General features: G+C 42.3%; 1 protein-coding gene across 1 annotated transcript in view; it reads left to right on the forward strand.

The window, feature by feature from the left end:
• The window catches only part of RLBP1 (retinaldehyde binding protein 1), a 172,850-nt gene that overhangs the window by 46,433 nt on the left and 101,110 nt on the right, over positions 1-25,307 (forward strand). The window lies entirely within an intron of this gene.

The raw sequence follows: 25,307 nt of genomic DNA on the forward strand, positions 1-25,307 counted from the left end.
AGTGTAGATTTTTTATACAGAAGATTACACATTAGTTTGTCACTGTTGGGTAGAGCTTGACATTTGTTAAATCTATTTTTTACAGTAGGTTAAAATTTGGAAGAGGCCTTTTAAATATTCTGCTCTTCTCTTTGGCTGGGACGCTGTCTGTGTTCGCAGACATCAACAGATTCTGGCAAGCTCTCCAAAAAGCTGCAGAAAAATGTTAATCCCTCACAATGTGTTCATAGGGCTTAGTTGGTTACAATAGTGGACCAATAGACTAAAAAGACTTTTCTCGCTTATTTGGAATGACCAAGCAACACGTGATAGAGATTTTAAAACATCATAGAAGAATGTCAGGCCATGTTTTAATGTGTTTGCGCAAAAAAAAAATCAGGGCCTTAATGTGTGTGAAGCCAGAGCACAACTAAGCAAATCTACAAGTCACGCTTTACATAGGTGTGGAGACTGGTCATGAATGATTCATCTCTCTCAATTTAAAGCCTTGACCGTGCCCCGCTGCCAGGGTGTAGGCGCCTGACATCACAGATAAACATAAGGGCAAGGTAACATGCTACATCTCTTCCCATCCTAGATTCTAATCGGACCCAAAGGGCACAACCAATTTTTTACTGGCATATACCATAGTCATCACACATAGGGGCTGATTTTGATGCTGGTCGGACCGCACACCAACAGGCGTCGGTGGGGGTCCAACTGCTGACAGCCCTTCGGTTTACAATCCTGGCGGTCAGACCCTAGGTGGTCCGGGGGACGACCACCGCCTCCAACAGGATCAGTGATCCCATCAGGGTGGCAGTCGGAATCGTAATCCCAAATGGAGGCAGTGCTGAGGCAGGCCGAGGCAGGCACTGTTGTCAGGATTACGATATCCCTTTCCAACAGCCTTTTCATGTCAGATAGACCACTATGAAAAGGCTATCGGAAAGGGATTGTGGGGCCCCAAATAGGTCCCCCATCAGTCTTGGGTCACTATAATGTGGTCAAAGGGGCCCATGTAGTGAGTGCCCCCATGCACCAACTGCCATGCACCTCATGATGCATGGCACACGGTGCATGGATGTGCAGGAAGTGCTCCTTTACACGCCGGCTTGTGCTGTGGCCTTTTTCCTGGGCTGCAACACAAGCCGCCATGTAAAGGAGCACTATGCGACTGCCAGCCCGGCGATCGCATCATAATCGGGTGGTCGGAGCAACGTCTGCTTTTTGGCCGTTCTCCTGACCACCATGAAGTTTAAATGAAAGTGTACACATCCTCACTTAATTGCCAGCCCTTCTGTTCCAGTCTGTGAGTAGGAAGTCTTTGTAACTGTAAGTGCGTTGCTTGCGAATGCTATAGGTACCCATGTATCCTTTGATTGTTCCTGCATCATTATTGGACCAAAACCTACTTGACTAGCATTGACAACGAGTTTGGTTGTCTTACAGGCATCAAAGTATTACATTGTAGTGCTGTATAGGAGTGCTATTTTGATGCTCTGACAAGCCACTGGATTTTTAAATGCTGGCTGTCCTTAGGTAAGCACTCAAAATATTTCTCTCACGGTTGCCAAATTCGGTGAAAATTGACCATAGAAACTGGCCTTGCCAAGGAAGCCCCATTTTTCCAAGGCAGTGTGTGGGCTGGTGCAGTCTACAGATTTCGTAGGATCCACGCTGATGCCCTCTTTATTGCCTTCTTCAGTAGTTTCTTGCATATACATATTCTAACTGCTCCACGCTATTTCACTATGGTGGTGTTACATCCAAGGGTCAGATGGAGGGGTAGGTCCCTTTGATCACGTCTAGTTTTTCCAGTTCTTGTTCTACTAGCAGTCTCAAGCAGGAATGGACTCTTCTGCATAACATAACTACCAGTCTAACAGTTTTCTCTGAGGGTAGCCTAATGGATTTCAGTTTGAGGCACCAGAGTCCTTGGAAAAGTTGAGCTAATTCTTTTTGTATGTAGTTAACATCACCCTTGCTGACACTTAGCAAAAGTAATGAGGGCCTGTTTTAGAGTTTAGAAGAGAGGGTACTCTGTCTCGACTGTGACGAGGTACCCTCTCCATGGACATTAAGAATGTCAACGAAAGAGCCTACTCCGGCACCATCCTCTGTCGGCCCGACAGAGTAGAGGAATGCAGAGATTTACTTATAACAGAATTCACCTGATTTAGGGTGGACAGTGTTTTACTGTTCATCCTGCTCGGTAAAACCTGGTTTGTGAGAGGCACTAAAAACAAAATAATAACCAATGTTCACCTGCTATATGCAAATATTCTTGTTTCATAGGTAATAGTTTTGCCGTGGGTTTGAATTGCATCTATTGATCTCTATCCATGACACTGACTGAGTCTGTCGAGTTGTTAAGAGCCACTTCTCATAGTCCTTGTAGTTGTATTTTACATTTAGGTTGTGGTTTTCATCCTTTTTGCTGACCTGTTTGAGGCCTATTCACAAAGGTACATTTACACGAGTTAATCTACATGTGTACATTTTCTCTTACACTTTGTAGTAAATTTACACCTTTTGGCTAGAGCATGGCTTTCCACAGGGTGGAAGAGAAATGCACAGCTGGTGGTGGTGTTGGGTGGAAAGAGGACTGACATATTTTTTCAATGTTTGTATTCAGGTAACAGGGGTACAATTTTTTTTCAGTCTGGGGGTGTTACCGGGATAACAATGATGGCAGAGTCAATTGACGGTGGGCTCCATTTTGTGGATCTAAAGTCATGCGCCTGTCTTCTTACCTACTGGGAGGATGGGGAGAGCTTCTGGAGAGCTTTCAACTCTTTTGTTGTATGTGTACTGCTATATGTATGCAGGTATGAGGTATCTTTATGTAGTGCTAACCTAGCGAAAGGCAGTGGAGCACAATGCAGAGTCCAAAGTAATGATGAAGTCAATGTGTGATTGGAGCGTTAGCTGGACTCTAGAAGTGAGAGTGGGCTGTTACTGCATTATGATGTGTTTTATAAAGGGTTTTACTTCAAACCATTGTTTAGGTCGAGCTCAAGACCTGTTCTATATACTTTAGTATATACATCTCTTGTCTAAATTGGAGCAGGATTGTAACAGTCCTGATGCAGACGGGCATGTTGTTGCTGGTCCAGTATACATTCAGCTCTGGAACTCTCCACACTAATGCAAATAGACTAGTTACAACGAAAGGTATGCCTGAAAGGGATGCATGAAATGCTTTAGCATGTGCACCAAATGTGCACTGACAGATGAAGAGCTTGAACAGATGGACTTCTGCATCCCCCATCTCAAATGATCCCACTAGGGTTCCTTATAGCTTCCTGTGACGGAGACCCTCGCCCCTCATTAGCCAAATTGCCCTTATTATTGGCATATAATTTTATTTAAGGGGTTCAGTAGTCAGAGTCAGGATCGGGGATGCATTAGCAATAGGTCTGATGTTTGGTGCCAGCTTCTGGCAATACCTATTTTGTTTCTCTTTTTTTAAACTTTGTTGGGGTGATGCTGGGCCATTCCTAATATAAAAAAATAGACTAATAGCAAAAATATGCATTTTGTCTCGTAAAGAATACATTGCCATAGTAGTGCTGGAAGTGAAGGGAACTGATTTGTGTGCAGAGCTGCTTCGTTTGAAAGGGAAGAATGTCTTCACTCACAGTGGCCTTAGCCAAAGGCTTAAATGGATTCACCCATTTCAAGTACACTGGTACCTAGAGGCATTGGCAAGGTTTATTACAGGAGATACAGTGCAGGATCAAAGGACCACTGACATGCAGACTAACCAAGCCAGCAATGGTCTATTTATTTTTTACAGACGGAAAAAAAAAACACCTTCGAAGTTTGTGTGGACCGCACTATGGGCCTCATGTAGGTAGCATACCAGTTACCACTTCTAAAATACCGAACGATACCGAATCGGTATTTTAGAAGTGGTAACTCGTATGTAGGTAATGAGTCGGTATTTTTTACCGATTCGTTACAATTCGGTAATTACCGAATCGGTATTTACCGATTCGGTAATGAGGCATACCTTCCCATTGATGGGAAGGTATGCCTCATTACCGAATCGGTAAATACCGATTCGGTAATGTGGTGAACACAGGCAAGGGTGGCAGGGTGTCACATTGACACCCTGTTGCACCCCTGATTCGGCCATGTGTACACATGTGGCACACATACATGCCCTAAGGGCATGTATGTATGCCACATTGCACACTGCTACGCGCGTAAAAATGCATAAACACATACATTGATTATTTACCACCAACTATAAGTTGGTGGTAAATACCGACTCTTAAACACACCCACACACTCCCCCTACATCTCGATTTTGGTTTCGGAATTTACCGAATCGGTAAAATTACCGATTCGGAAAAGTTACCGATTCGGTAACATTACCGATTCGGTATTATTACCGAATCGGTAATTTTACCGATTCGGTAAATTCCGAAACCAATAATTGTCCCCCTACATACCAATAGCAAAAATACCGGTCGGTAACGGTATAATTACCGAAAATCGGCCGTTACCGACCGGTATTTGGCTACCTACATGAGGCCCTAAGTCCTTTGTGCCCAGTTGGGTGAAAAGGTTTTCTTGTAAAAATCTCGTTGTGAGGAATTACATGTTGCTATAAAAAGAACAGCCATCTTATTGTCTCTCTGAAGAGCCATCTTTTACCCACATCCGCAAAAGCTCGTTCCAGGAGGATTTCGTGCATACTTGTGAAAATACCTCACTGACCCACAAGGTTAATCCGGGTCATTCATTTCCATTTGTGACTAAGACTCTGTGTTTCATGCTGATACGATGAATGAGAAGTGTCCCTTTGAAGCCTTCTCATTTAGTTAATTACACAAACACGTTTTTTTCGGCAGTTCTGGTCCTAAGGATGGTCGTTACAGTAAAGAAAAGTTAGGTGGGCAATCAGTGTGTCATTACGATCATTGATTCTATACACTTTTCACGAACCAACTTTACAAGAGCCTTTATGAGATTTTATTTAAGTTCTGCTCTTGGATAATCAGATGGTTTAAATGCTCTGTTTACTCTCTTAAATATATAGACAAGGTGTATGTGGTCTACAAAGCTGCCCCGGACATTTTCTAGGTTCATGCCCCCATTTGTCAAATTTTGATAAAACGGGGTATTTTCATATGAATTTGCACTTTTCTTTTCCATGTAAGGCCTCGATTGATAGTGCTGTGTTAAATTGTGCAATCCATGCAGCACTTGTTTGCATGGCTTTTACAATTTTGAATGGGTTGGAGTTTTTGATCCCCTTTGGACTCTTCAACAGGTAAATGTCAGGAGATGAAACCTGCTGATATTGACAGAGGGAAATGCCCGGTAAATACTGGGACATGCAGATTTTGGTGCTGTAAACACCAAAATCCACACGTATTGCCCATTTTCAAGCAGATACCTGCAATAAGCATTATATATGTTGCATCCGGAAACACATAGAAAACACCGCCCTTCCATCTCTCGCTCATTGCAACAGTCTGCATTTAGCTACTTCCAACCTTTTAAACTAGGGGCTCATGACTGAACAGAGGAACAGAAGACCTAGGGGCACGTTTACAAGGGCATTGCGCCACCGGAACGTCACTTTTATTGATGTTACGGTGGTGCAATGCCCTGCACCATATTTACAAAGCGGTGTTAGGCATCTTTTTGTGGGTTAATCCCACTTTGTAAATATGGCACCCTTTCAAGCAGTTTTCTGTGTGAAAGGGGTGTGCAATGGGTGTTGCTGTGGGTGTTCCACAGCAACACCCATTGCTTTTTAACACTGCCCAGATATACAAGGATCTGTAAAACTTAGGCAGCGCCAAAAACTAACACCATGCAAAAGCAGACGTTACATTGCTGCAACAAGGAGAAATACTTTGATTTCTCCTCGTTTTTGATTTTTCTATGTGTGCTGCATTCTGCAGTACACATAGAAAGATCAAAATGCCTTTAATGATTGTTTATGTGCAGGAAGGTGTGCCTTCCTGCACATAAACAATCATTAAATAATGGTGATTTGCTACTTCCCATGTGTGCTGCATTCTACAGCAAACATAGAAATAACAAAATCGCCATTATTGACTGTTTATGTGCAGGAAGGGACACCTTCCTGCACATAAACAATCATTCCCTGCAACGCAGACACCCTTGCACTATGGTGCGAGGCAGCTATTTTTAGCGCTATGGAAAACACAGAGGTCCACCGTATTGTTACAAATAAGGTGCATCCCTGCATTTTGGAAATGGTGCGGCACTCCAAACTTTTCTGCAGTGCTGCGCTGTGCCATTTCCTTGTAGATATGCCCCGTAGAGTGGGAGAGAGGTTTGCGAAACAAGTAGGAGGTGAGAAATTCTTGGAATAAACTAGATAGAGCTCAATATTTAATGTGACTGTCATTACCATCCATGACATAATGTAATCTTCGTTGATTCAGACATTTTCACATCTTGAAGCTTCAAGATATTAGTCATTGTGCTCCAACAACATATGATGTCATCCATAACCACTCAGTAAGGCTAAGGGTCAGCATCACTCTTGGTGGTTCCTGTATTAAATGGTCCATATGATGGACAGCAGTCAATCTAAGTACGTAAGCGAGTTGTGAGGCTATTCAATTCTTTGACTTTAAGGTATTCTCACAAATAGCACTACTATTAGACCTCATGGGTCCTCACTAGAGAACTCTCCTCCCTCCTATCTTACCCAGGCAATAAATCCTAATATCCCCCACACCAATTCCTGCTTTTGTGTCTCTGCACTCCCTGCTGTACCTTCATCAGGGTCTACACCTTTATAATTGTTTATTTCTCCAGAATGGGTGCTGGCATAAAGCTATTGGTCATGGATTGCTAGGCTTTGTTGGACCCTGCATGGGTGAGAGAACTAAACAAGCATTTACAATGCAATACGTCTCGCATTTATGCAAGTTTGAGCTATTGGCATTGTAAATGACAATGCCTTTGGTTTTTAAAACATAAAATAAAAGGCATTGTCATTTACAATAGCTTAAACTCGCGTAAATGCGAGACCTATTGCATTGCAAATGCTTGTTTGGGACTTCTGCCCTGACAACAAGCAAGCAGGGCATCAACCCTTGGGTTCTCCATAGTGACCATAATGCAGGGGGCACCACCTACCCTGGGTGGAAACAGAGGAGAGGGTGTGGCTTAAGGGCTAGGGCGACCGACTTTGAAGCTGGGGAACGAGAATCGAGTCTGGCGGGACTCTCAAACATCCTGTGATTCTGGGCAAATAACTTAATCTCTCCGTGCCTAAAAATGAATGTCTCCGTCTGTAATGCAACTGGTGCTCATGTAAAGCACTCTAAAACCTTCGGGTCAGGTTCGAGCTGTACAAAACTGCAACAAACAAAAAAAATAGACAATGCGGGAAGACATTCAATGACTCGAGGCGGGGAGAACGAGAAAGCGCCATCCGTTATGCGGTATTTACTGTGCCCCAATGAAGCGCTACTACAAACCATTGCCTGCTTAACCACAAAGTGACGCATTCGCCGGCCACTACGCGGGTTGCACCAACCCAACCTCACATTCGTAGGGTGCTTGTCAACTACTGTTGCACTGACCAGACACGTTGTGAAAAAGAACTTAAAAATCTTGTTTTGCAGAAACACTACGATCTGCTCCCCATTGCCCAGACATGCTGGGCATTTAAAAAATATATATATTTCAGACGGGTTGCACGCCAGACATGCACCAGGGGCTACGAAGTGGAAAAGAAAAACACAGACCCTCAACATGTTTACAGACGTCAGTCACGGAAACTCCCAGCTGGCAAACTTGTCAGAGGCTCAAGATTTTAGAGGCCGCCATGCCACAGCGCCGGTGCGCACAGCCTGGAAAGATACAACACGCACAACGCCCTTGCAGCCGGTCTCTGTAGGGCTACAACTGCAAGCATTCAGATTCGGTTGTGAATAACAAAGATTCGTGTTTCTATGTCTAATGTTACTAAGTGCTCAAGTGGTATTTTAACACATTGATGTTCGATCCTACCCTTTTCCTGCACGTTCGCTCAGACAGCGTTATGAGCATTGTGCTAGGCGAGTACTTACTTTCACTTTCATTTCTTCAGCACGGAAATCAACGGAACCATTTTATTTCAGTTTCGTAACCAAAAATATTTTACCCTGTGGAGTAAACAAACCTCTTTCCTAGATCCCCCACCAGATCTCTTTGTGATCCATTCGCACATTGGAAGGGGAGTAAATCTCCGATCATTTCGTGGGTGGAAAGGAGTCATATCAGAGAACGGACAAATTTCCACGTTGGTGGGCCTTCTGACGCTTCCAAGGCAAACCAAGCCTGGAATGCTCCTTTCCCACCCCTTGAGTGGAATTTACAAGAGTGACCATCTCTGCACTGGTGGCACAGATTTCCGCCCATGTAAAACGGTTTACACCGGCCCTGAACCCTCTGTGAATTCCTGGCAGGCGTAAAAAAAAGCTGCATTTTAGTATTGAACATACTTTTATGACCAACTGGTAATCTGTGAAGAGGTCCCAGTGAAGTTGGTCTGTTTAGTTATTTGTCTCCAAACCCCATGACATGTATATTTCTAGAGATTTGTGAACCCTTCGATGGTTGAGAGATTGGATAACTAAAGCATCTGTGCATGACAAGTGTTTTATTTGTGGACCATTCAGTGAATGGCCTTGGGGCTCTGGGTATTCCTTCAGAAAAGGGCTGTCCCCTGTAGGTCCAGAAGGGATGAAATTAGGCACGATCCAGCATTACCGCTATAAATGCACCCCATTTACATTAATTGGTAACTGTCTGTACATTTATCCTAAGTGGCTATCCTGGAAGTCATCCAAGTCCTTGATGTAGGAGGTGCACAGGCTAGGCTGGGGCACCGTTTCTTCTCTACGCTCTCCCCTTTGACGCCCCCGCGCCCCACTTCTCAGACACAAATTGCCTGATTTTGAAAGGACCCCACAGGTCGGTCACTTAATTACCAAATGACTCCCTATTAGCCCCCACCAACCCCTCGAGTCAACTGCCAATCCCCAAACGTCCCCAAAAGGTTGATGACTTGATGCACACGGCACATATGGGGTCAATTTCCCAATTATCGAACGACCCGAGCACTAAACTGGAAACATTCCTAAGTAGAGGGACATTAAATGTGCTAATTTGCACCGACATCCGAGGTCACGTCCAAACCACAGTGCAAGCCAACTGGCTTTAAAATTAAATGTTGGCTTAGTGTCACTGTACGCGGGGTGCAGCTCAGAAAGTCCCGGAATGTACAAGGTAATATTTTTGTGCTTTCATGATTTTTATACCCTCACAAGTCAAACGCTAGTTTAGGTCACGGGAAACATTATAGCTCCCGGTGACATCACGGAGTGTGACATCACGGTGCGTGACATTACGGAGCATGACATCACTCGCCGAGTGGCACATCCCTGCTAGACCCTATGCAGTAGTAGCTGCAGAGTCTTATGCTACGTTCTCGACAGCGCTTTAGAATAGAAATCAGCACTAAAGCGCAAAAAAGGCATAGTAATGCACAGGGAAAGTTCTTACCTACAGAGGACATCCCGAGCTGAGCGTGCGTGCGCATTAACAAAGCGAAACTGCTTAACGCTTGTGACAACGTCAGGCAACCTTGCCTGGGACATGGGCGGGGCATGGAGCATGCGGCCGGAAGTGTCCAGGCTCCCGTGAGCTGAGGGAGCCCCGCGTGTAGGAGAAGCGAGGCGGGAGCCCACCCCGCAGAGGGAAGTCCGGCGGGAGCCCACCAAGCAGAGGGAAGTCCGGCGGGAGCCCACCCCGCCTTCGTGAATGCCGCATGGTGCGGCCAGAACAGGATTTCAGGCGGGGCTCCTGTGAGCAAGACGGAGCCCCACGTGTTGCTGCGCGTGTGAGACCAGCCTGGGAGCAGCGCAGAGTCCCCACAAGAGCCTGTGAGTGGGGTTGAGCGGGAGGCATATTGTACGTGTCCTCCGGCTGGCTGATATACATGCAGCAGACAAAGGCCGCCGTGCCTGGACAGGACATGTGCACGCGTATGGTGCGAGCAGGAGTTGTGATAAAGCCGCAAGACGTACGCGTGCACATCTCCTGTCTGTTAAGCTTTGCCACAGACAGTTGATGTGCACGCGTACGGCTTGCGGCGTTATTACAACTCCTGCTCGCACCATACACATGCACATCTCCTGTCCAGGCCCTGCCGTACGCATGCACAGGTCCTGTCCCCCTTCCGAGCCATGTCGGCAACAATAGATCTCGCCGAGCGAGCAGCGCTTCGCGCTGCATCGCTAGGCAAGACCTAAAAACTAGATCAGCCTTTATTAAAGTGAGGTTGCCCCAAACTGTGTAAATGTGGGAACCTTCCTCTGAAGTTGCTTCCTGCTTTTGCCTGGGATTCTTTCGCTTGTGCTGTGCTTTTAAAGAGAAAGGATTTTCACTTCTGTGGTAACTCTGCTTCCTCTTTGTAAGGCAAGAGGGAGGGAGGTGAATCCGGGAAGTTGAGTTTTGTATCATCCCTCTGCTCTTTTCCAGGTCTACGCAAAGGAAGGGTACATACAATTAGAGTTTCCTTTCTGAGTCAAGAAATTGAGACTTGGTTGCTTTGGGAGGATGTCCTAGATCGTCTTTGTGTTTTTAGAGCATGCAGACATGCAAGGTCACCATTTTGGACTTTGGCTCTTATTTAATTGGTTACAGACCATTATTAAACAGCACATTTGTATTCTTCTTTCTCCCTGTGTTGCTTCTTTGTTTCACAGTGGAAAAAGCTGCTAAAAGATAAAAAGAAAGGTCCACCATTCATTTTGTAGGGGGCTCCTATTCTACTGCAGTATTTAAGTACTAAAATCCTGAAGAAATAGACTCTTGCTGAATTATTGGGCATAAGATCCTCTGGTAAAAACAAGAAGAGAAAGCATATTCACAGCTCTCTTTCTTCTTTGACTGGCACTTCAGCTTCTTCATCATCTTCATCATCTTGGCCTACCCTGAAATATGCTTCTGAAGCAGTAGAGGAGTCTGAACATTTGGATCCTGATTCAAAAGGAATCATGAATATCTGTTAAGACTTTTGACTTATTTTTGAGGCAAATCAAATCTTCCTGCCACCGAACCCCAGCCCAGTACAAGTGTTGGGTTACTTTGTCATTTCCACACACCTTCTAAACTTCTTACGTATTCGATTGCTAAAATTTAACCCAAATTCTTTTAATGTCTTAATCCACTTGAGGTAGCTGAAAATGATTTCCCTCAGGCCATCAAGGCAGATCCTATGCTTGCAAACCTTGTGAGGAGAGTTGCAATGAATCCAGCGGATGCTTCCCCATTGGACGCAGTGGATCGATGTGTGAATGTGACTCTATGCTGTACTTGTGCCGGCTTCAAACTTTCCCTATAAACTGGAGCTTACACTACTTATAAATCCTAGTACTAATAAATAATTTTCTAGACCTTTCATATCTTTTGCAAAAAGGGAATGACTGTTCAGAACTTGTAGCTAAGATGGAGGATCAGCTTGTTTTCTGTATGACAGCACTTTTGATGTTCTCCATTCTTTGGCTCTGGCTGCAGGGGCTTCTATTCTTGCCCCCTGATAACTTCAGGTCCAAGCCTGGAAGGCTGTAGCAGTACAGAATACCACAATCACGAACTTTCCTTTCCAAGGGTCTGAGTTTTTGGACATGAAGTTGACAAAAGACCTTTACTTTAGGCATTCTCTTCCTTTTCTTTCCAATGACAAAACTAACCTTCCAATAAAATCTTCAAAAGGATATCCTTTTTATCATCAATGTGTTTCTTCCATTTCATTATGGCTAGACAGTCAAATCCTGCTTTTGCGCCAAGCACGAGTCTTTCAAGAAGCATGGGTGCAAACACCACTCTCCTCTAAAATCTAAACCCCCACAGTGACTTGGTTAAGAAGATGCTTCCAGTGGAAGGGTCACTTCAAGATTTCATGGGAATTTGTAGAGACCCTATGGGAAATCAGTGGGTCTAGAGATAATCTGCTAGTGTTAAAGGTTTGAGTTTTTAGCTTACCCTCCCAATTCCTATCTTCTGGTAACTCCTTGGCCCGGATACAGAATCAAAAGATTAAGTCTGAGGGAAATCCTATCCAAAAGGGCAATTTGTACTCACAACCTGATAGACAGGGGGGAATGGGTGTCTATTCACACATGTTTCTAGTGGAGAAGAAATCTAGAGACTTTCAGATGATCAAGAAACTTCAGACTGTCAATCTTTATATTTCCACAATCCACTTCAAGATGGAAACTCCCCAAGGCATAATTTTCCATCTCCCACCAGGGAAATACACAATATTGCTGGATCTGGAAGTAGCTTCCTTTCATGTGTCAATTTATTGCAGTCACTTTCAGTTTCTTTGAATTATAGTGGGAGATCTCCATTTCCCATTCCAGGTCCTTGCTTTCTCCTTCAATTCAGCTCACTGAGTCTTCACAAAGGTTTGGCTGCTCCTTAATGAGAGGATTTCCTCCACTCATGCCTTGATGACTAGATGATTTGTGCAAGATCGTCTCTCCTAGTCCAGGGGGTTACTTCCAGGATATGTGAGATACTCAATTTTCACAGATTTCTAATCAACATGAGAACAGACCTCGGTATCGTTGTTTTGCCTGATGAACATGTCCTCAAATTGCACAGTCATTTAAACTCTCTTGTGCAGAGGGAAAGTTGATCTGCTACCCTTCATTATGGCTGGAAGGGACATACTATGTTTGTTTCTCCCTTCTTCCTTTCTATCCTAAGAATAGCTGTCTGATCCTGATTTTTGTGTTTCTGTTTTTAAGGCTACCACTACGTTTGTGATTCCTTAAGCATGTCATTACCTTTGTCATATTTCTGAGCACTGGAAAATCTTTTGCCTCAATAAGGATGCACCCATTCTAGTCACTGAAGCAATTTGCAAGGAATGTCTGTGGTGATTGGACGCTTATTCCCTCTTCAGAGCGGTATCTCTGAATCCGAATGCTATCATTGTCAGCATAGATGCTTCAGGTTTGGGTGGGAAGTGAATTGGGGAATATCTCCACTCAGGGTTGCTGGTCACAAGCATAATTGCACCGATCATTGAACTGGAAGGAACTGTCACCTTTCTGACATCAAGTGGTGATCATTTGAACCAGTAGCACTGTTACAAAAGCTTACATCAATCGTGAGGGCAAAACGCATTCAAGATCTCAGGTGGCAGTAGAAGTCAATATTTCTCATTTAGTCTGTCTATGTGTAATCCTTATTCAGGGAATGGACAATGGACTGGTGGATTTTCTGAGTTTGGGTTCTATCTTTTACAAGAGACATTTTTGGTGTTATGCAATCTCCTCAGAATACCCTATTTAGACCTCTTTGCCTCAAGGGCCAATGCAATCCGCCTTCTGTTTTATATCTTTTCCGGGAGCATAGGGCTTGGGGAGTGAATGCTTTTGTGCATCCTTGGCATTCCAGTATCCTCTGTGCCTTCTCTCCCTTCCCTCTGGCTATTCAGGTTTTTTGTTACCCCACAACTTTGAAGTCCTATGGCCATTACTGATTCTATTTTACTACCTAGTATTTTCGCAAAGGAGTACATCCTTTGGACTGCAATCCTATCTTTATTCTTCAATTTCTGCAGGGTGATTTCGATGCTCTGGGAACCAGTGGTCAGCTATTTGAGCTAATCAGGATCCTGAGGTGCTGAAGAAAGGTTGATCTTTTAGAGTCTCACCTGGATGTTTTACAAGGTCCTGTTCACATTTTAGGTCTCTTTCCCCTATGTGTTGTCATCATTTTGGACTACAGATTTTATAGGCTTCTGCATTTGATTGGAAACTGATCTGCTCAAGTGTCTATTCTTTAAGGTTTTATTCCTTGTGGCCATTATCTCTGCCCATCACACACCTTACATGAGAGTTTTTCAGACCTGCTAGCTTCTTGTAATGGTTGAGGTTTTGATCCCAAATTCCATTGCACTTTTCAATGTTCTCAGTAGATCGGTCTTCCTGTTTTCTCTCAAAATCCTTCTACTCCTGCTGAGATTTGTCTTCAGTGGTTAAATGTGCACCATTTGGTGGTCTTCTGTTCAGACCTCACTTTTGCATTTAGGCAATGCGATGCCCTGTTTATGAATTTTGGGTCTTCAATGTAGTGTTAAACTTTCCATTTCTTGAATCAGTCAATTGTTGAGATCAGTAATATCCATGGCCTGTGAGCTTTCTAATCTTCGTTATACAATTCAGGTGATGATTCGCGCCACTAGGGGCACGGGTATTTCTTTGGCAGACGCTGCTGCCGCTTCTTAGTAAAATGTCTATGCTGCTGCTGATTGGTCCTGCTCATCTACTTTGTTTTTCCACTACCAATTGGAGGAGGGTTTAGTCAGAAAAGGGATATTATGGTCCCATTGTGCTGACTTCCTGTCTTCTGGATGATGTTTGGTAAGGTCTTTCTATGTTCACTGATTAATGCAATTTCATGTGTGCACTGTTCTTACTTGTTCTTGTGGTTTATCTGGTTTATCTTCTGGCAACACATAAGCCTCCTTAGGAGTATTTTAATTTAATAAAGAATGGGACGAGAATGTAGATGAGGAATTTGTGCTTCAATTATTTATAGGTAATCCCATTACTTCAATTCCTTCTTCATTGTCCAACGCCTTACAGAAAGGTGGACTTATGGCTTCCTTTCTAGAGGAGCTTGGCTACACTTACATGAGTTGGTGTGGGTAATATATAGCCTTGGAGAGGTAGATGCCTCCTCAGGTGATGAATCAGTTTCAAGATTTGTATTCAACATTCATGAAAATACCCTCATGTTCATGTATAGTCCAATCAAAGACAAAATACTTAATTTTGAAAAAGTTCCTCTCAGGACATTTATCAGACTGAAACAAAAAGAAGCTGGTTTAGCTGGATTTGGGATAACTTAAGACGTTCACGAAGATTACAACATAAGCAAGACATTTCTACCTAAACTGCAAAATAAACAATGGAGCCACATGATACATGGATGTATACACAATGTTGGTCTGTACCGCTATGTGAGAAGTGTATCTGTTTTGTAACTCTTCTGGACGTGTTTTTTAACCAGAGGATTTTGATCCACTCTGCCCCTCACTCCTTGCTCTATTAAATCTGACTTGTCAGTACAGCTGTCTGCCAGAGTTAATGTAATCACAAACATGTTTAAAAACAGTATAAAGAGAGGGACTTTGGGTCTGCCGCTTTTGTATATCTTCCTTCTTACAGTATCTAGATGGAGCAGCAGATTCTTTAACTTGTCATACTTTACCATAGGGAGACTCTACACTCAGGGCTGAGATCTCTGCATGATAAAGTATAAGTAAAAGTAGCCTCTAGTTTATCACAGATAGATTGTCTTAGTATGTTAGAGATTGCCACATGGTAAAGTATAGGGAAAAACTCCTTTAAACTTTACCTTAGGAACTTCTCGACCCCAGTTGCGGAGATCTCCACATGGTAAAGTATAGGGAAAAGCAAAAACGTTTTTTAACTTGGAAAACTTTAAAAAAGAAAAAAAAATGTAAAATGTTAATGTACATTAATTTAATGTATTTATATTAAATACAGAATTCAAGACCAAAATGCTACAGCTCTATTAATTACATTTTGATTTAAAAATTAAATAATTTAAAATATATTAAATTACATAAAAAATTTCTCTTGAGGTTAAAATAAAAACTAAATTACTGTCTAAATTAAATAATGTAATTTTTTTTATAATGCAGTAGTAATTATTAAACAGGTTGTATATAATTATTCTAAAGTAATTTAATTATATTTAATACAATGAATTGTTACATAAATTTTTAATTGCAAAAAGGTTATTCAAATATTTTATAATTTAAATAAATATTTTTAAAACATTAAATTATAGTTATTTATATTTTTAACTATTTGAAATAATTAAATTCTAATTAGCATTATTTTTTATGACGTTTACATTTAAGAGCCCTGAATCCATTCTTTTTTATGGGCGGGTGTTGCAGTACCAGGGTTGATCATGTGTGGGGTTAAAACGTATTACTTTTTTTTTAGTGGTAACTTACACGTGTACCCCCTTCTTTAATGGTGGAGATATGAAAGTCTACACTTTTGAGTAACTGTACACTGGATTTTGTGAATAGCTTAAACAAACAAAGTTACTCAAGAGTGTAAGAGTAAATTTACACATGTAACTTACCTTTGTGACTAGTCCTTATGTGTATGTGCATGCTAGGAACCTGGAATACCTTTGGGTTTGATGCACTGTGATCGGCATTAGCAGGGACTACACCTGCTAGAAACTGCTTTGGAGCGCTTCATGTGAAGCCAGATGCAGTGTCCACAGCAGAGGGTGAGTGTCTATGAGCCATAGCGGGCTTGTGGTCTGGTACTAAGACTCAGTTCACTCATGTAACTGGTGCTGGTGACCCCAGAAAACACAATCAGCTGCGTACATGATGTGGAGGTCAAAGATTTGTGTGTGTGGGGGGGTTGGGGTGTGGAGTTGACTTACCATCAGTCAGTAGCTAGGGCTCTCAAAAATAAATAAATGGACAGCCAGGATAATTAATGCTCCAATCAATCAATCAGAAAAATCGGTAGGAGGGGGGGTGAAGCAGCTACTGATCGAACAGCCAGGTCTTGAGAAGTCTCCTGAAGGTCAGCAGGTCCTGGGTCTGTCGCAGGTGGATGGGGAGGGTGTTCCAGGTCTTGGCGGCGAGGTGGGAGAATGATCTGTCGCTGGTGGTCGTTCGGCAGATGTGTGGGATGGTGGTGAGGGCGAGGTCTGCGGAGCGATGCTGGTGTTTCGGGGTGTAGAAGGTGAGTCGTTCGTTGAGGTATGCCGGTCCTGCGTTGTGGATTGCTTTGTGGGCGTGGGGGAGGAGCTTGAAGGTGATCCTCTTGTCGATCTGGAGCCAGTGCAGGTCTCTTAGGTGGACCGTGATGTGGCGGGGGATTCCAAGGATGAGACGTGCGGAGGCGTTTTGTATGCGTTGTATGCGTTGGAGTCGTTTCTGGAGTTTGGCCGTGGTTCCTGCGTAGAGGGCGTTGCAAAATCTTTGGGCTGCTTTGTTACTGAAAGCACCCCGTCAACGCTCACAAGTAACATTTGTCCCTCATAAAATCAGACGTTAGTATGTATTAAGCCATAAGCACAACAAAACCATGAATTACTATGCGAAAGCAATATTTTAGAAATAACAATGTCACTCTCACACCCCTAATGGTCTAGCAGCCACACACACCTGGAAGCAATTTTACACCCTGCACAGAGTATAAGCCACACACTCCTGGATGCACTCTCAACCCAGCACAGATTAGTTTTAGCAAAGCTTATAAAACACTTTTTGAGATTGGTTGCAAGCAGGCATAGCTGATCTTGGACATCAGTCACAGCCCACAACAGAAAAACTTGTTGGCAAAACTAATAGTTTTCACTTCAGCTTGCATTTTCAGTTTTAAACCAGATATATTAGTTTTACTATTCCTTTTCTAAGTGCTTGTATCGTAATGTACAACCACCGTATATGTATTTGTGTGATGGCACATGTATGCGGGTGTGCATGTAGGCATGTATGTGTTTTGGACAAAATGTCTTTTTCTTTTTCTTTTTTTAATTTAAATTGAATTTGTAGGGCGCACAGCTACCCGGAGGTTTCCCGGTGCCAAAGGACAAATTGCAACAGAGAGGACAGCATTTTCTGATTAAATAGCCAAGTCTTAAGGCCTTTGCGAAAAATCTTATGGCTGACTTCATGACGAAGTGATGAAGGTGGTGAATTCCACAACACTGGGGCCAGATAGGGAGAGGACTGTCCACCCATACGTTATAGGTTAAATCTGGGGACTAAGAATTTGGCTTGAGATGAGGATCGGAGAAGACTTGTCGGGAGATAAGTCTGGGTTAAAGAGCATAGATAATGGGGTGCTGTGCCTAGTTTAATCTTATGCATATAGGGCCTTAAATTTAGTCCGGTTCTCGATCCTGAGCTAATGGAGGTTACGGAGAATACCTGTGATGGAGGATGTTTTGGATACATGACAGAGTAGCCTAGCTGCAGAATTCTGGACCACTTGCAATTTGCGTAGTACCACCCTATTGGCTCCCAAATATAGGATGTTGTTGTAGTCCAGCCTCAACATAATTAATGCTTGAATTACAGTTCTTTGACCCAGGCAACATCCAAAGTATCTTACAGAGCCATTTAAGAATGATAAAGCAAATAGATGCGGTCTTAGCTACTTGCTGTCTCATGGACAGCTGATCATCAATCACTATGCCCAAATTGAGTGCAGTTTGCACCGGTTAGGGAAGTTCACCCAATTTCTGGTGGCCAATGGTGAGGGCCCCAGAGATCTTTATTTTTCCCCATGATCAAAACCTCCGTCTTTCCACCATTTAACTTTAGCCAGTTAGTGTGCATCCAACTGGCTATTTTATGCAGCCCTACCTGTAGGGATGAAACTGTAGAAGTTTCCTTAGAAGATAAAGAAGAGAGAAGCTGGGTGTCATCAACATAAGAGAAGATAGACAACCCAGCTTCTTCCGCAATGGTAACTAAAGGGCTGACAGAGATTGAATAACAGAGGGCTGAGAATCGAGCCCTATGGTACTCCAAACGGAGATGCATAGGTCTGAGAGCTAGCCGATGGGGAGAAAACCTGAAAAGTCCTTCTGGAGAGGAAGTTTTTAATCCAATCCAGGGCTGAGCCAACAATCCCTAGGGACTGGAGTGCCTTTAAAAGGGTTAGATGAGACACCGTGTCAAAGTTGGCACTCAGGTCTAATAGAATGAGTGCCACCATTTCCCCTTTATCCAGATGCTGAAGTAATGTTTCTGTGACTCCCAAGAGTGTAGTCTCTGTGGAGTGCCCAGCTCTGAAACCTGATTGGGACACATGCAAGATGTCATTAGATTCCACAAACTGCGTGAGCTGTTGATTCACGTGTTTTTCCAAGATCTTTGAAAAAACAGGGAGTAAGGAGATCGGGCGTAAGTTTGAAGGTTCGGCCGGGTCAGCATTTGGTTTCTTCAGAAGGGGAAGAACCATTGCGTGTTTCCAATGAAGCATTGAGTAGCTCCATAATGATATCCAACCAGGTGGATTTTAATTTTTGGAGAATATGGACTGGAAGTGGATCGCTGGGTGAGCCTGATTTAAGGCTATTTAAAATACCATTAAAAGTAAAAGGATCTAATGGTTGCCAGTTTGTTATTTATTGAGTAAACATAGAATCAGGGGGCCCGACTTGTTTGTTACAGCCTAAAGTGGGGGTAAGTTCTTTATTTGCTGTTCAGCGTTAATGGTTACCGTCTCGAGTTCTACATAGATCTTCTCTACTTTCTCGATAAAAAACTTAGCCACAACTTCACAATATCTTGCCGCTGGAATCCTTTTATTTTCTGCTTGCTTTAAACAGTTGCTAAGGCAGGGATTTTGAGGAATGTCAGTGTGTCATAGGTTGGCAATTTTGACAGAGTTTAGCGATCCCAGACAGGATGTTTCAGCTGGGGGATGCTCATTATAAAACTCTGTGAGGTTTCCATACCCATCTTTGGTGTCAAGGTTCTGGGATGAGAAGAAACCACTGTTTAGTGCATAAGCATATTTACATGATGCAACCATCCCCAATTCCCTACTAGCTGCAGGAAAGTGACTCAAAGACACTCTAATCTAATTAAAAATGTGACCATCATTTGTTTTGATTGCATTTTCAAATATCTTAATTATTTTATGCAGTTCATGACTCACTTACATCCAATTCTTTTACTTTAGAGCATACTGTTCTTTCTTTTCACTTGCTTTCCTCTCTTATTGCATTTTTAACTTGTCAGACAGATCAACCCATCCTTTCTTCCAACACATCCATCATGGTAAAAACTTAGAATGAGGTCCTAACGCTAAGAATCTCAAATGGCACCTTGCCAGTTATCAAATGAGGACATACTCTATGTGTTACCACACACTCTTGACATGAGGTGCTCAACCATGCCATTACACTCGCAATGGTATGAAGAACATTTCTTGTGCCTAGTTCCACAAGCAGACAGAAATGTTTCTACCTCCTATATTGCTTTCACATGAAACCTGGGGCCACCTTGATAAATAACCCATGCTACTACCAAATAGTGAGTTACTTCTTCCTCTTTCAGAGGGCCAACAATGTCATCTGAGATTTCTTCCCATGGTCCTACGGGTAAATCTGGCAAATCGCTGGAGGAATCCTAGTGCTGTAAACTTTGTCACTTGCATTACATTCACCACAACGTCTCACAACTCTTTTACCTCCAGACCAAGACGAAGCTGCCAAAATAAGTTATTTGGTTTTAACTGCGTTTTTATGACCTTCGTGGGCTATCTTATCTTAGCTTGGTGCCTTTAAAAAAGATTATCCTGTTCCACTAATTCATGACTTACTTTAAAAAATGACCTCAAGTCTTTAGCCACCAATTTTGCTCTGGCCATCCATTCCTCATAACACTAAGATACTGTGCTAAACATTTATCCTGTTCCACTAATTTCTTCCATTCCTCTTTCAAGATGGTGCCAATACTTTCCTTGCACCATTCTTCACCCTCTGCCATGTCTTTATCAGGAACTAAAGAGTCTGCCACCAATCTTAAAAGACACTCAGGCACAGTTAGAAAATTCCCAGGATGTACTCAACATTGAAGGTGTGTTCCTGGAGTTCAACCACCCATCTCAGTATTTGAGCCGACAGAGTCAAGACCATTCCTGGTGAAACTTTCTGTGAGTGGCTTGTAATTAGATCGAACCACGAAAACATTTCCCACAGAGAGTTTCTACAATTTGCCCTGCCTACCTGACAGCAAGAGCTTTTCTTTCGATTACCAAGTAATTCTGTTTGGCACCCAGATTCACTTGTGATGACTCTTTCTTCTTTGCCAACTATCTGCAATAAAATCACACCTAACCCCTTTCCACTAGCGTAAGTTACTACCATTGTTACTCTTCCTGGCGCAAACGCTTTCAAATCTGAAACATCAGCTAATTCTCCCTTTTATTGATCATGTTGAGCTTGATACTCTTTTCTCAATTTGAACTTGGCAAATTTGTTGCATTAAGTCCTAATACAAGACTTGCCTGCAATGTTAGAAAAAAAAACAGAAAATTCCAGCATGCCTAGATAAGACAAAACCTCATTTTTGTTCACAGATGCACATAAATTGCAAATGGAATCTACTTACTGGATCCATTCCTCTACTCAAAATAGTGTAACCTAGGTATACTAGCTCCTCTTTCACGAGCTGACATTTTTCTACCTTTAACTTCATACCTGCTACTCAAAACACTTCAAGACTTGGGAAAGCCTGTGGTTGTGTTCTTCCCAAGTAATCCCATACACAAGAACATCATCTTACTTCCACTAGATAACCAGCCAAATGTGTCATCACTCTCTGAAAAACTGATGCAACACAAAAGGCGTTCTGTGAAAAATCCCCATAATTTAATAAAAGGCTTGAGGGCCTGGGAACTATCATGCAGTTATATCTTGCGGTAGGCAGATGCAAAACCTAGAGTTGTTAAGAACCTGGAATCTGCTAATGTCAAGAGCATCTCATTAAAAATTAGGAAGAGGAAATTTATCAAGCACAATTTCTTTATTCAACCATCATAGGTCTATGTACAGCCTAATGTCCCCATTTGCCGCACGAGCTACAACAGGGGTCAATCACTCATTTGCTTCTACGGGTATTATCACTCCTTCATCACACAACTTTGACAATTCACATTTCACTGCTTCTTGCACATTAAGGGGCACCCTCTAGAGTTTGGCAGCCACTGGCACAGCTCCTTTCTTTAATTTAACTTGAGAATGTATTGGGCTAACCCAATTTGGGACTGAAAAATTCTAATTTTTGGAAACACTGCATACCCATCCATTAGTTGATGCACATAAGCCCGACAATTTGGCATTAGGATCTAAATACGTACCCAATCTTTTTTTTTTGTTGCCACCCTGGCATATTTTTCCCCTTGACTGCAAAATAAACATTTCTCAGGTAAAATGACCAGTGAGAGCCTGGAAAAACTGAACCATTTTGTTCAGTTGACCACCATACCCTTGCAGACATACATCTATTTTTATGAATGTAACATTATGTTCAAACACCTCCTTGTCCACCTGAAGTGACACAATGCTTAGTTTTAGACAAAAATCAAACATAACATCCACCTCCACATCCTCAAACTTCACTTTGTGAGGTGGTTGTCGATACACTTGACCTCCCCATTAATCCTTTCCCCACTTTTGCAGGTTTAAAAAAACAATATCCACGCTCGCCATAGCGATGAGATACAACTTTCACAGATGGACATTTCTTCCACAGCTGGACATTCCGAACAGTTTGTAAAATAACCCTGCATTCCACAATACTAAACCCTCTGCTCGTCGTCATACCCTCTTTCATTCCAACAGCTTTCATTTCCATTTTCTTTTAATCCACATTTCAATTCTTCCACACAGTTAAGCATGTGTTCTGATTATTTCGCTGTGGCAATGACATCATACAGAGGTGAGCCATATTTGAAGCAGAGCTCTTGTATCTCATCTCATCTGCAGTGTATTACAAACTGGTCTCTGATCTAGCCTCTAATTCGCTCATCATTAAGTCCTCCATATTTATAAGTTGTTGTAAGTTTCCTTAATGCCATACTCTCACCGTCTCATCTTGCATTTGCACTTTTCTTCCAATGAAACCTTCCTAAACTAATGAAGACTCTAGGTAGATAGTGTAAATCCATTTTTAATGCAACTTCAAATTCATTCAAACTGTGTCCCCCCTGCTGGCTGAGATCTGGCAGAAATTATTGTTGCTTTGCTCCTAAGCAATGAGTTTATAAGCAAGTTTACTCCAAATTCTCACATAGAGTTGAGGGATCTTTTTCTACTTTCTCCATTATAAGACAGGGTCCCCAGAATGTGAGGAAAAACGGAGGAGTTCACATTATTCAGGTTGACCTTCAGCCTACTCTAGTGCTCACCAGAAAGAATGCAGATTGTTATATGACACACACAAGGACAAGATTTGATGTCATCAATGTTAACCATAATGTACTGTGTTGAACTGCTCTCTTTTAGTCCCCACTTTCAAACAAAGAAGCCAGAAGTCGGAGGTCTGCCAAAGTATCTGGTATTTATTATCAACGCGCAGGTGCACATATTCACAGCACAAGGGAGTGGACATCATACAAACATGTGCAAAGTTATTTATACATGTGACATGGGCTGGGGGATGTGTAAAACATTTACAAAGAAGGTTTGTTTACATTTCTCCTATCCAGACAGACAATCGAACAAACGAGCATAATCTTTATCAGGGGACATTGCTGGTTCCTTCTCATACACTGGCAGACAATCGAACAAACAGGTATAAACATTACAGGTGGACATTGGTTGCTCCTTCTCATACATAGGCAGACAATCGAACAATGAAGTATAAACATTGCAAGTGGATCACAGATTAGCCTCAGTCAGGCAAAGAGCTGGTATTTCAAAACCAGGGGGCATATTTACAAGGGCATTATCGCCGCTTTAGCGGGACTTTTTGCCGCTAAAGCGGCGATAATTTCATCGCCCTATTAACAAGGCGGCGCTAACATGCATTAGCGCATGTTAGCTGCTGTTTTAGTAACGCCACGCATCTTAGCGATATACATCACTAATGAGATGCGCACTAGACGTACCTTACCGTAACACCATGACAAAAGGTCCCGAACAGGACATCACGTTATTTACAACGTGGCCCCGGAACCACGAAGTGATGATGAAAGCCGCGCTAACCGCGGTTTATGCCGGATCCTTACGCCTGGTCAAAACTTGACTTAGGCATGTTTTGAATGGGAGGTGGATTCTTTGGTTACGTCCACACTCCCCTATTATCAAGCCTTTTCATTAGCGTGTGAAATCATCGCTTGATTTCACACGCTAATGATGAATATCGCCGTCTATCGCAGGTTTGTACATCGCCTGTGAGGAAGGCATTGTAAATATGCCGCTAACACGGCGATGTAAACCAGCGATAGGCGGCGATATTCCAAATTGCACTAAGCGGGATTTGCGATGTTTAACGAGATTTGTTGTTAATATCCCCCCAGGTGTGTAAAGTTACGAGCAAAACAAGTCTATTTGTGCTGAGTTAAAAAAATAATAGCAAGGCACCAAAGTTTGTGATTCAATATCTCGGGAAAATACAAAATGGAAGAACTGATGCTCAAAATAAGAAATAAAATTGTGTTTTGCACAATCGATTTTAGAACATTTCAGTATCATCTAACTGAAAACATCAATGTACATTTAGTGGTATTGTTTAGAAATTTTCGCTGGAGAATAATTTTTCATTTATTTTCATTTAATATCATTATAAGCTAATTACATAGACAGAAATGGCATACCTGTTGCAGTGTGTGCTGGACGTTTCATACACTCCCAACATTTTTGTGAGATATTCATTTCTTTGTAATAGGTGTGAGCCATCTGTGTAATTACATTGTTAGCATATTCAGCAAAATGATGTTAGTGATCTAACAGGAGGCTAGTAGGTGCAGGAGTGGCTTTAGCCATTATCACATGTACAGGGTGTTAAACATCAAGGTACCAAGTCAAAGCAAATATCAAAATACAAATAATAAATACTATACAAACAACTATCAATTTCTTTTTCTGCTTCACTTTTTCATTTACAACAGTTCCTATTATTAACACAACAGCACAGATGCACCACACAGCAATTTAGACAAAGAATTGTATAAAATCCATGTCAGCAACTGATCTTCCAAGTTTCTTCCTTTATTTTCAAAGGAGTCTTTTTAAAACTTGTTCAAGGTAATTGAGACACAGCTGACGCATTTCGTCCTTTTCAAAAGGACTTCTTCTGGGCTAATTAATCTTTAATTTTGATTCCATAAGGGAATGGGCCACCTAGTCGGTCAAGTATAGACTACTAAGATGCCTCCGTCCTTAAATATATTATATAAGACGATTAAATTTAGCGCCCATATTTAAAAGGAAAAGACGAGTGGGTATATGATGACTCCCAGTCTGAGCAATCCTCGGTCCCAAGTCAGGGAACTGGGCAATATACGAGAATGATTGCACAATTTTGATTATCGGCCAGAATCAGTCGGAACATTCCTCGCCAGTCAGTGATCAAACGAATAACAGTTCCTATTATGTTTTCTTTTTCCAGATCTGCCTTAGTGATGGGTTGGCCGTGTCCACATTTTACTAACTTCACTGTACAAGTTAGTTTCTTAAAGATGGCACTATTGAGCACCTGGCAGTTGGTGCTTGTTGCGTCCTAA

Source organism: Triturus cristatus, chromosome 3_1, assembly GCF_964204655.1.
Source record: "Triturus cristatus chromosome 3_1, aTriCri1.1, whole genome shotgun sequence".
In the NCBI taxonomy this organism is placed as follows: domain Eukaryota; kingdom Metazoa; phylum Chordata; class Amphibia; order Caudata; family Salamandridae; genus Triturus; species Triturus cristatus.